Source organism: Giraffa tippelskirchi, chromosome 7 (genome assembly GCF_054371585.1).
Source record: "Giraffa tippelskirchi isolate mGirTip1 chromosome 7, T2T-mGirTip1v1.2.pri, whole genome shotgun sequence".
NCBI lineage: Eukaryota > Metazoa > Chordata > Mammalia > Artiodactyla > Giraffidae > Giraffa > Giraffa tippelskirchi.
In genome coordinates this window covers 44,002,591-44,011,812 of record NC_137281.1, presented here as the reverse complement: position 1 = coordinate 44,011,812, position 9,222 = coordinate 44,002,591, and the positions used below count along the sequence as shown (strand labels likewise).

The 9,222-nt window shown below is 44.7% G+C and overlaps 1 long non-coding RNA gene across 1 annotated transcript; it reads right to left on the bottom strand.

Moving 5' to 3' along the window:
* Positions 1-6,036: 6,036 nt before the first annotated feature.
* LOC145513006 (uncharacterized) lies at positions 6,037-8,383 on the bottom strand. The gene is made up of 4 exons (XR_014059030.1): positions 8,228-8,383; positions 7,849-7,956; positions 6,618-6,764; positions 6,037-6,206 (listed from the first exon to the last, which is right to left on the bottom strand). It is a non-coding gene; the product is annotated as an uncharacterized LOC145513006 (long non-coding RNA).
* Between the last annotated feature and the right edge of the window lie 839 nt (positions 8,384-9,222).

Sequence of the window (9,222 nt, the reverse complement as noted above, 5' to 3'; positions counted from 1 at the left end):
CTCCAGTGGTTAACAGTCCGCACTTCCAGTGCAATGGGCCTGGGTTCAATCCCTGGTCAGGGAACTAGATCCCGCATGCTGCAACTAAGATTCCACATGCTACAACTAAAGATCCTATGTGCAGCAAATAAGACCTGGCGCAGTCAAATAACTTAAAAAAAAAAAATCACAAAACACTGGTACTATATGATTTCTCCTTGTGTGAAACTTTGAAAAGGCAAAAAAATAGCATATCAGCAGTTGCCAGGTGTCAGGGGTGAGGGGTGGAGAGTGTCTGCAAAGGGGAGTGTGGGAACTTTTGGGGGTGATGAAAATATTCCATGTATCATGATTCTAGCAGTGGTTACATACTGTTTGCATTTATCAGAACTTATGAAGCTATACTTAAGTACATGAATTTTAAGAGAAATTAAACCTTAATAAAGTCAATTAAAAAACTAGTACAGGTTGAATATGGGCACAGGAGAAATCGTGACGATTGTAGAAGAGTTGAAGTGGATGAAGATGGCAGTGTTTCAGAGGGAGTAATCCCAGTCTTCACCGTGTCACTCCCTGGTGGGTAAACAGGATGGGAAGGGTCTGTTGGTTGGGGCAGAGAAGCCGCCCCACCATGCTCTCTGACCGCAGGCTTGATGCTTGTGATGGGTGCAGACAGCTGGGGGAGAGTGGTGGCCAGAGCCTTGGTTCCTTCTCTCTCCTTCCCCTGTGAAAAGGTAGAGTAAAAAGCAAGGCACCTCTGCCTCTGCAGAGTCATACTTTTTTTGATCCTTCCATTGTGGTTTTGTTTTAAGCAAATATCCCTAGCAGGAGAGGAAGGAGGAGGAAGGAAGAGGCACCTAAGGAGGGTAACGAAGAAAGGTCTTCCCCTGCTCAGCCTTTGAGATGAAGTGGGGAACAAGAAGAGGGGTTAAGGGCTTGCCTGGCGGTCCAGTGGTTAAGAATCCTCCTTGCAATACAAGCGACAAAGATTGGAATCCTGGTCGGAGAAGATCCCACATGCCATGGACCAGCTAGGTCTGTGTGCCACAACTACCGAACCTGAGCTCTAGAGCCCTGGGACCCAAACTACCAAGCCTGAGAGCTGCAAGTACTGAAACCTCCATGCCCTAGAACCGGTGCTCTGCAACGAGAGAAACCCAAGAACCACAACTGGAGAAAGCCCTTGCACAGCAATGAAGACCAAGCCCAGCCAAAAATAAATTTAAAAAAAAGAACTTTTTTTTTAAAAAGAGTGGTTAGTGGCAATGGAAGTGAATGCAAGTGACCACCTTGGAAAATCCGATGGACGATGAGACAGCCCCCAGGTTACTCGGCCAGGAGTCTCAGCTCTCAGCCTTGGTCTTTCAACCTCCACGTTTTGTAAAGATGGCCCTTCTCTGTCTCCCCTTTCTGCTCTGACTTTCTCTGATGGAAGATCAAGCTGAGCAGGGGTGGGCTTTACTCAAGCAGAGGAGGCTGCTCTGAGAGTCCTGTAAATGTTGACTTTGTACAAAGTCAGTTTGTCCAAACATCATCCATCACTGTGAGCCATATTTCATTGGATTAAATGGTTTCTTTTTGCAAAGAAGGGCTTGTACTAATATTTACCCTGCATCTTGTAAAATCATATGGAAATCAGATAATGATGTTGAAAATAGAAAAAGTGAATTTCTAGAAAGAATATGACTGAGATGGTTGTGCTTTCCTGTGTAGCCTTTCTGGCTCCGGGAACCTTCTTGTCTACCCTGGTCTCTAACCCTCACTCTGAGACATCCCCATACCCCCAGTGAGAGGCCAAGGGCAGACACCATAGTCTATTTGGATGGAGAGATTTTAAGTAGACTCAGCTCATTTTTTACCCAATGGGTTTTTTTTTTAATTTGCTAAGAAATTCCAGAAAAGGGATTATAAACACTTGTGTGATTATAGGAAATCTGTTGCCAGTGAATATTAATAGAAGATAATATGAAAAATAATTTTGGTAGTTTTCTAAGGGATATGCATAATACTAATAATTTCATGTATTAATTTGTCAGACATTCATAGAGTGCACACACTGTACACTATACATTCTATTATAAATACCACCAATATACTTTTTCAGGTATGCATCCCTTTATTCATTCAATAAATAGTACTGTTTACTATGAGCTGAGCACTGAGGCAGTCATTGGGTAGAGAAGAATGGGAAACAGCTCAAGTCCTGTACAATTTTATCTTATAAGAGGCAATGATGGGGAATTCCACCACAGGGGGCATGGGTTCATCCCTGGTTGAGGAACTAAGATGCCGCATGTCGAGTTGTAGCCAAAAAAAACAGGCAACAAGGAAGGCTTCATCTATTCTGTTGTTCCTTCCTATGTTAATTCACTCCATATTTTTTCTTTTATAAAAAATTATTTTATGGCCTTTTAAAAAATTGAAGTATAATTGATATAACATTAGCTTCAAGTGTACAATATAATAGTTTGATATCTATATATATGGGCTCAGATGGTAAAGAATCTGCCTGCAATGATGGAGACCCCGTTTCAAACCCTGGGCTGGGAAGATCCCCTGGAGAAAGGAATGCAACCCACTCCAGTATTCTTGCCTGGAGAATTCCAGGGACAGAGGAGCCTGGTGGTCTATAGTCCATAGGGTTGCAAAGGGTTGGACATGACTGAGCAACTAACACTCACTTTTTATCTGTATATATGGCAAAATGAGCGTCACAACTAAGTCTAGCTAAGTGGAAACAGTGTCAGACTTTATTTTTTTGGGCTCCAAAATCACTGCTGATGGTGATTGCAGCCATGAAATTAAAAGACACTTACTCCTTGGAAGGAAGGTTATGGCCAACCTAGATAGCATGTTTAAAAGCAGAGACATTACTTTGCCAACAAAAGTCCGTCTAGTCAAGGCTGTGGTTTTTCCAGTGGTCATGTATGGATGTGAGAGTTGGACGGGAAGAAAGCTGAGTGCTGCAGAATTGATGCTTTTGAAGTGTGGTGTTAGAGAAGACTCTTGAGAGTCCCTTGGACTGCAAGGAGATCCAATCAATCCACCCTAAAGGAGATCAATCCTGGGTGTTCACTGGAAGGACTGATGTTGAAGCTGAAACTCCAATACTTTGGCCACCTCATGCGAAGAGTTGACTCATTGGAAAAGACCCTAATGCTGAGAAGGATTGGGGGCAGGAGGAGAAGGGGACGACAGAGGATGAGATGGCTGGATGGCATCACTGATTCGATGGACATGGGTTTGGGTAGACTCCGGGAGTTGTTGATGGACAGAGAGGTCTGGCGTGCTGCAATTCATGGGGTCACAAAGAGTCGGACATGACTGAGCGACTGAACTGAACTGAACTGAACATGTCACCATAGATAGTTTCAGATTTTTTTCTTGTGATGAGAACTTTTAACATATACTCTTAGAAAATTTCAAATATGCAATACAGTATTAGCTATAGTCACCATGCTGTAGGTTATATTCCCAAAGACTTATTTATTTCATAACTGGAAGTTTGTACCATTTAACCCATCTCATTCACTGCCCCCATTCTCACGCCTCTGGCAACCGTTAATCAGTTCTCTCTCTTCTCTCTGAGATTCTTTGTTGTTGTTTCTTTAAATTCCACATGCGAGTGAAATCGTATGATATTGCTCTTTTCCTATCTGACTCACTTCACTTAGCATAATGCCCTCAAGTTTCATTTATGTTGTCCCATACAGCAAGATCGCCTTCTTTTTTAGGTTGAATAAAATTCTGGTGTGCATATATATATATACATTTTCTTCATCCACTTTTCCATTGATGGACACGGGTTGTTTCCATATCTTGGCTATTGTGAATAATGATGCTATGAACATTGGGATGCAGATATCTTTGAGACTTAACATTTTCATTATTTTTTGAAGATAAATACCCAGAAATGGAATTACTGGATCACATGGTGGTTCTATTTTTAAGTTCTTGAGGAAACTGTGTACTGTTTTCTATAATGATTGCATCGATTTACAATCTCATCAACAGTGCACTAGGGTTTTTGGTTTTCTTTTCTCCACACCCTCATCAGCATCATCTGGTCTTTCTGATAACAGCCATCCCAACAAGTGTGAGGTGATATTTCATGGTGGTTTTGATTTGTTTTTCTCTGATAATTAGGATGTTGAACATCTTTTTATGTGCCTGTTGGCCATCTGTATGTTTTCGGGAAAAATGTGTATTCAGATCTTCTGTCCATTTTTAAAGTGAATTGTATGTATTTTTGCTATTGAGTTGTAAGAGTTTTTTTTTTTTTTTTTTTTAGCATATTTTGGGTATTAACCCTTTATCAGATGTATGATTTACAAATACTTTCTCCCATTCATTAGCCTGTCTTTTCATTTTAATGATATTTTTCTTTGCTGAGCCACATTTGTTCCTCTGTATCTACTCTGGGTACTAAAATACAGGGGTGAGGTACCTCCTGTCCTGGACAAGCTTACAGCCTGGACACATCCCAGAATCTCTCCCCAGCTCTGTCTTCATGAAGTACGTTCAACCTTCCACCCATCAAGGGGAATGAAGGGCACACACAGTGGTGTGAAACAGTGGCTAACAAGACGGGCAATTGATCCATGAGGTGCTCGGCAACTGGACTGGCCAGGGTTCTGGCTCTGGGGATCATGGAAGAGGTCAGCTCTCAGTGGTGGCTACTTCCTCGGGGCACCTTGTATTTCCACTTTACTCATCTTAGTCACATTTGCAATTCATTGTTTAACGACAGCAGCATGCATTGAGAATTTTCCAGAACAGTGTGTGATACATAGGAAGTGCTCAATAGATATTTGTAGCTTGACCTCTCCCACCTTCACAGAGCAACAGAGGCTTCCTGGAGGAGGGGGCTTTTGGGACAAGGTTTTTGAGGGAGTCTGAGGGGCTTGGTGTGCTGGTATGAGGAGACACTATTTGGAAAACTGCCAGGTTGCAATACATGCTCAGAAGAAGCATCAGTGATAATGCCAGTGACAGTGCTGATGGTGGCGATTAGCCGCAAGTAGCTAAGAGGTGGGTTGCCTGAAGAAGACAGACGCTGGAGCCAGTGGGCTCCCGAGGATGCATCCAGCTCTGGGATCCTAAGGGATGCTTCTGAAATCCACACACAAAGATGTTTCTCTGCTTTTCTCTTGCAGGTACCCTATCCTGGAAGCTCACACAAAGGATTATCCAAGAGCTTGTCGAGGTGGGACTTCCCTGGAAGCTCATGGTGGGGTTCCAGGTCGCCTGGCAATGGCCATAGATGGAGGAGAGCTGTGGGGCCGGCACTTCTAGAACTAGGGCACTTCCTAGTTCTCTCTGTTAGTGGATGTGGTTCTCAAGTTACTTCCCTCTATGCCTATGTTGGGAGAGGGGGTGGGGCTCTATTTGTCCTTCAAGTGACTTAAAGGAAGGAGCTCCTTGATTTGCAGGATGATGGAGGAATTCCTGGCTCTGCTGCTATTTATAGTTGAAATGATATCATGCGGCCTAAAGTCTCTAGCATTTCCCTTTCTCACTTCCTCCTTGTGCATACACTTCCTTTAGTTTAAAACCTTGAATTCCTGATGCCAATTTCCTCATAAATTTCCAGAAGCCCCAGGAAAGTAATTTGGTCACATCATAATTCAAGCTGACACTTACTGAGGTCTGACTGTGTGACAGGCATGAGTCTAAAGCATTTTTACATGTGTTCATTCATCTAATCCTCACAACAGTTCTTTGAGGCAGGTACTACTAGCATTCTCCCTTTACAGACGAGAAAGCGGAGCCTCAGTGTATGCAAATCATCTCTTACTGGTTATTAGGTGGTAAGTGACCAAAATAGAGCCCAATCTCATCAGGACGAACATTTAAATCTCCAAAAAAGGCAGCTCCTGTTTCTGGATATTGGTTTGAAAGAAAAGTAAAGAAGACAAAAAAAGCTGTCACTTTGCTTGTGATAGCTAATTAGAGGATGTTTGTTGGTGGTTGTGTTGCAGGAAGGGGGACCCTTTCCAGGGCCCAAATGGGGCACTTGTCTAACACTTGGAAATGAATTGTCTGAGGAGACATACGTGCTGATAAAGCAAGAGACTTTATTGGGAAGGGATGTCCTGGTGGAGAGCAGTAGAGTAAGGAAACCCAGGAGAACTGCTCTGCCTTGTTCTCGGGTTTTATGGTGATGGGATTAGTTTCCAGGTTGTCTTTGGCCAATCATTCTGACTCAGGGTCTTTCCTGGTGGTGCCTGTTCAGCCAAGATGGATGCCAGTGAGAGGGATTCTGGGAGGTGGTTGGACACGTGGTGTTATCCCTTTGACCTTTCCTGAACTCTCCCGGTTAGTGGTGACTTACTAGTTCCATATTCCTTACCAGGACCTCCTGTGGTAAAATAACTCAAGAAAATAGTTACTACGGTGCCTGGCCAGGGTGGGCGGTTTCAGTCAGTGTGTTTCCCCTAACAGTTGGAGGAAATGTTTTTTAATATAAAACATAGTCCTGAAACATGGCTTCATTTTTAGCAAAAATCACAGGCAAGATAACTCTTCCTTGTTTGTAATCTTCCATCATCTCAAGGTATAGTGAGGTGGCCAAGGAAGCGAAATCTCTGACCACTGGACTGAGAGCCAGAGGGACCAGTGATGGACCTGCAAGTTACCTGACTGCCAGTTGCCCCAACAGATCGGTCGCATCCATGCCCTGTCCCATTCCCCGTCGCTCATCACCCTCGGTACAGCATCTTGGGTGTGGCAAGACCACCTGCAGAGAGCACTGATAACTTGCCAGAGATCGCTCTAGGCAAGGGCTGCAGCAAAGAGACAGAGAGGTTTCACTTCGTTTTGTTTTCATAATTAGGGAGGGAAGCAAATGTAGAAACAAATATCTGGCACAGAGCAGTACAAAGAGGATCCCAGGGCCCCAACAGCGAAGAATCCAGACCCACCCATGGTCCTCTTGCCCCATTCAGGCAGCTAAGCCCAGACTTGCTGGGTGCCTTGGGGAAAGGATGTGATGAAAGTGGAGGAAAAAATGTTCTTTCCCTGACGTTTGGGTTTCAAAAGCCTATATGCCTTTAGACAAATAGAATAAATCTGATGTTTAAAGAGGGAGGAGGGTGTGTGATAAGATCATCACCACCACCTCCATCCTCCATCCCCCAGCCCCTGCCCCAGGCAGATGGAATGTCACAGGTTGAGGGAAGGGAGACGGGCCAAGGGGAAGGCCTGCAGTAGACCTTGACCCTTAGGTCAGCCTTGGGTTGGAGGCAAAACTCCCAGCCAGTGACCAGAACACCCAGTGCCACTTCCTGGGAAGAGTTCCAGGGAGGAAATGAGACTCTGAGCAAGGACTGTGGCCATGGGCAGCTTCCTAGAGTGGGGGGCTGGGAAATGATGCCGGGCCCCCCAGCACTGAGAGAGGCCTGGACCCAGAGCACTGAGGAGACTGTGTCCCCCGACTCCAGCCCTGAGGAAAGATGGAACACAGGCCCTCGATACCAGGTCCTTGGTAATTCCCCCCAAAATTAGAGGTGACACTGAACAAAAAGGCAAGCACCCCAAGTTGCTTGAGATGACGTTTCTGCCACCTAACAAAACAGAGGCTCAGAACAAAGCTATGTTGTACAAAAAAATTAGTTTTTATCATATCTCTACGAGAAGATGGATGTTAGCTGAACCTATTGCAATAATCATTTTACAACATATGTAAATTAAACCATCGTGCTGTACATTTTACACTTATACAGTGATATATGTCAATTATTCTTATTAAAACTGGAAAAAATGCAAAACAATACAGGATAAAAAATAAAGCCCCATTTTATTCCAATTGGAGATCCCCTAAACACCCCCATCCTCCCCTCCACCCCCAGTTTGGAGACTGAGGCTGACCTGCTACATCCTCTTTAGAAGGCATGTTGTTCTCACAGAGTGCAGACATCATCATTCTTAGCAAAATTTGCTGATTTTGTGTCTTCATGAAGGTCCCTGGGGAGTGGTCTACACAACAACAGGTTTCTTGTTATTTTGGGGAGCCCAGTGGCTCAGAATCCCCCTGTGGTCTGGGAAGGCTCCTGCTGACATCTTGCACTAGAGAGACTCGGCGGCTTCCTCCAGAATGCTGTCTGCCCCTCCTCGCCTCCCAACTCACTGTCCCACATACATTCAGTTTGGAATTGCAATCCTAGACAGTAAATGTTCGATGCTGAGGATATCAATTAAGAGACTAGAGTCCACAAGTCTCAGCTTGTCCTCCAGGGCTTGCAGTTACCTGGCCTCCACCAACTGCTCTGGCTTCATAAATTGACTGGCCCCTCTTAGACGAGACACTCTGATGGCAATATCGCAAACAAAGGCTCTTGGGCATGCTCTCCTGCTTGTCTCTGCCCCACTCCCTCCTCCCCTGTTCGCCACCATCCATCTATCTATCCCCTGGCAAGCAGCTCCTGAAATTTCAAACCAAGCCCAAATACCACCTCCTTTGTGATGTTTCCCCAGGTAAAGCTAGCCACGCCCTTTTGTGGTGACCTCACAGTGCCTGGTCCAGATGGCTACCAGGGATGGCTCCATCGTGCACCATCATAGTGAACTTGTCAGTTTGCAAGCAGTTTCCTTCCATTCCAAGGCTTTCAGGAGGAGATAGAGAGAAGGAAAGAGCAAGGAGGGGAGTGGGGAGAGAGATAAAGAGGCCAACAAAGAGGGTTGCTCACTATTTTGCAGTGTTTGTGTATTTATGAAAATAACCCAGCTCCCCTACCATCACCATGATTTCATAAAAGCAAGACAATATTCATACAAAAGGCAATCAGAAGATCATGACCTCAGATTTAAAGATAGTGCTTCAAAGAAAGGAGTCTTGACAACTTCTACATTTATATACACATGTTGTCTTTATATTTCTTTTTTGTCCTTAGGCCCCAGGGTGGGGACCAACTTTTGACATCTTCTAGAGTGTGAGCCCTAGCAGGGTGCCTAGCAACCTGTGAGCTCATGGCTCCAGCTGCTGCAGTTTCCCTGGCAACCAGAACCCTAGGGACACCCTTCAGATGTTGCCTGAGACATCCTGCCCCCTCGCCTCAGTTCCAGTTGATGAGTGCAGCTGACTAGAAGCTGAGAATAACATCAGGAGATGCCTGGTGTTTTGTACTGAATTCCATTTAATCAGGGATTTTCTCAACTGATAAATGCCACTTGGATTGGGAGCCTCAGACTGAGAATGGCTCCAGGGCAGGATCATTGGATCTGATATGGCTTCCCCAGCCGCAA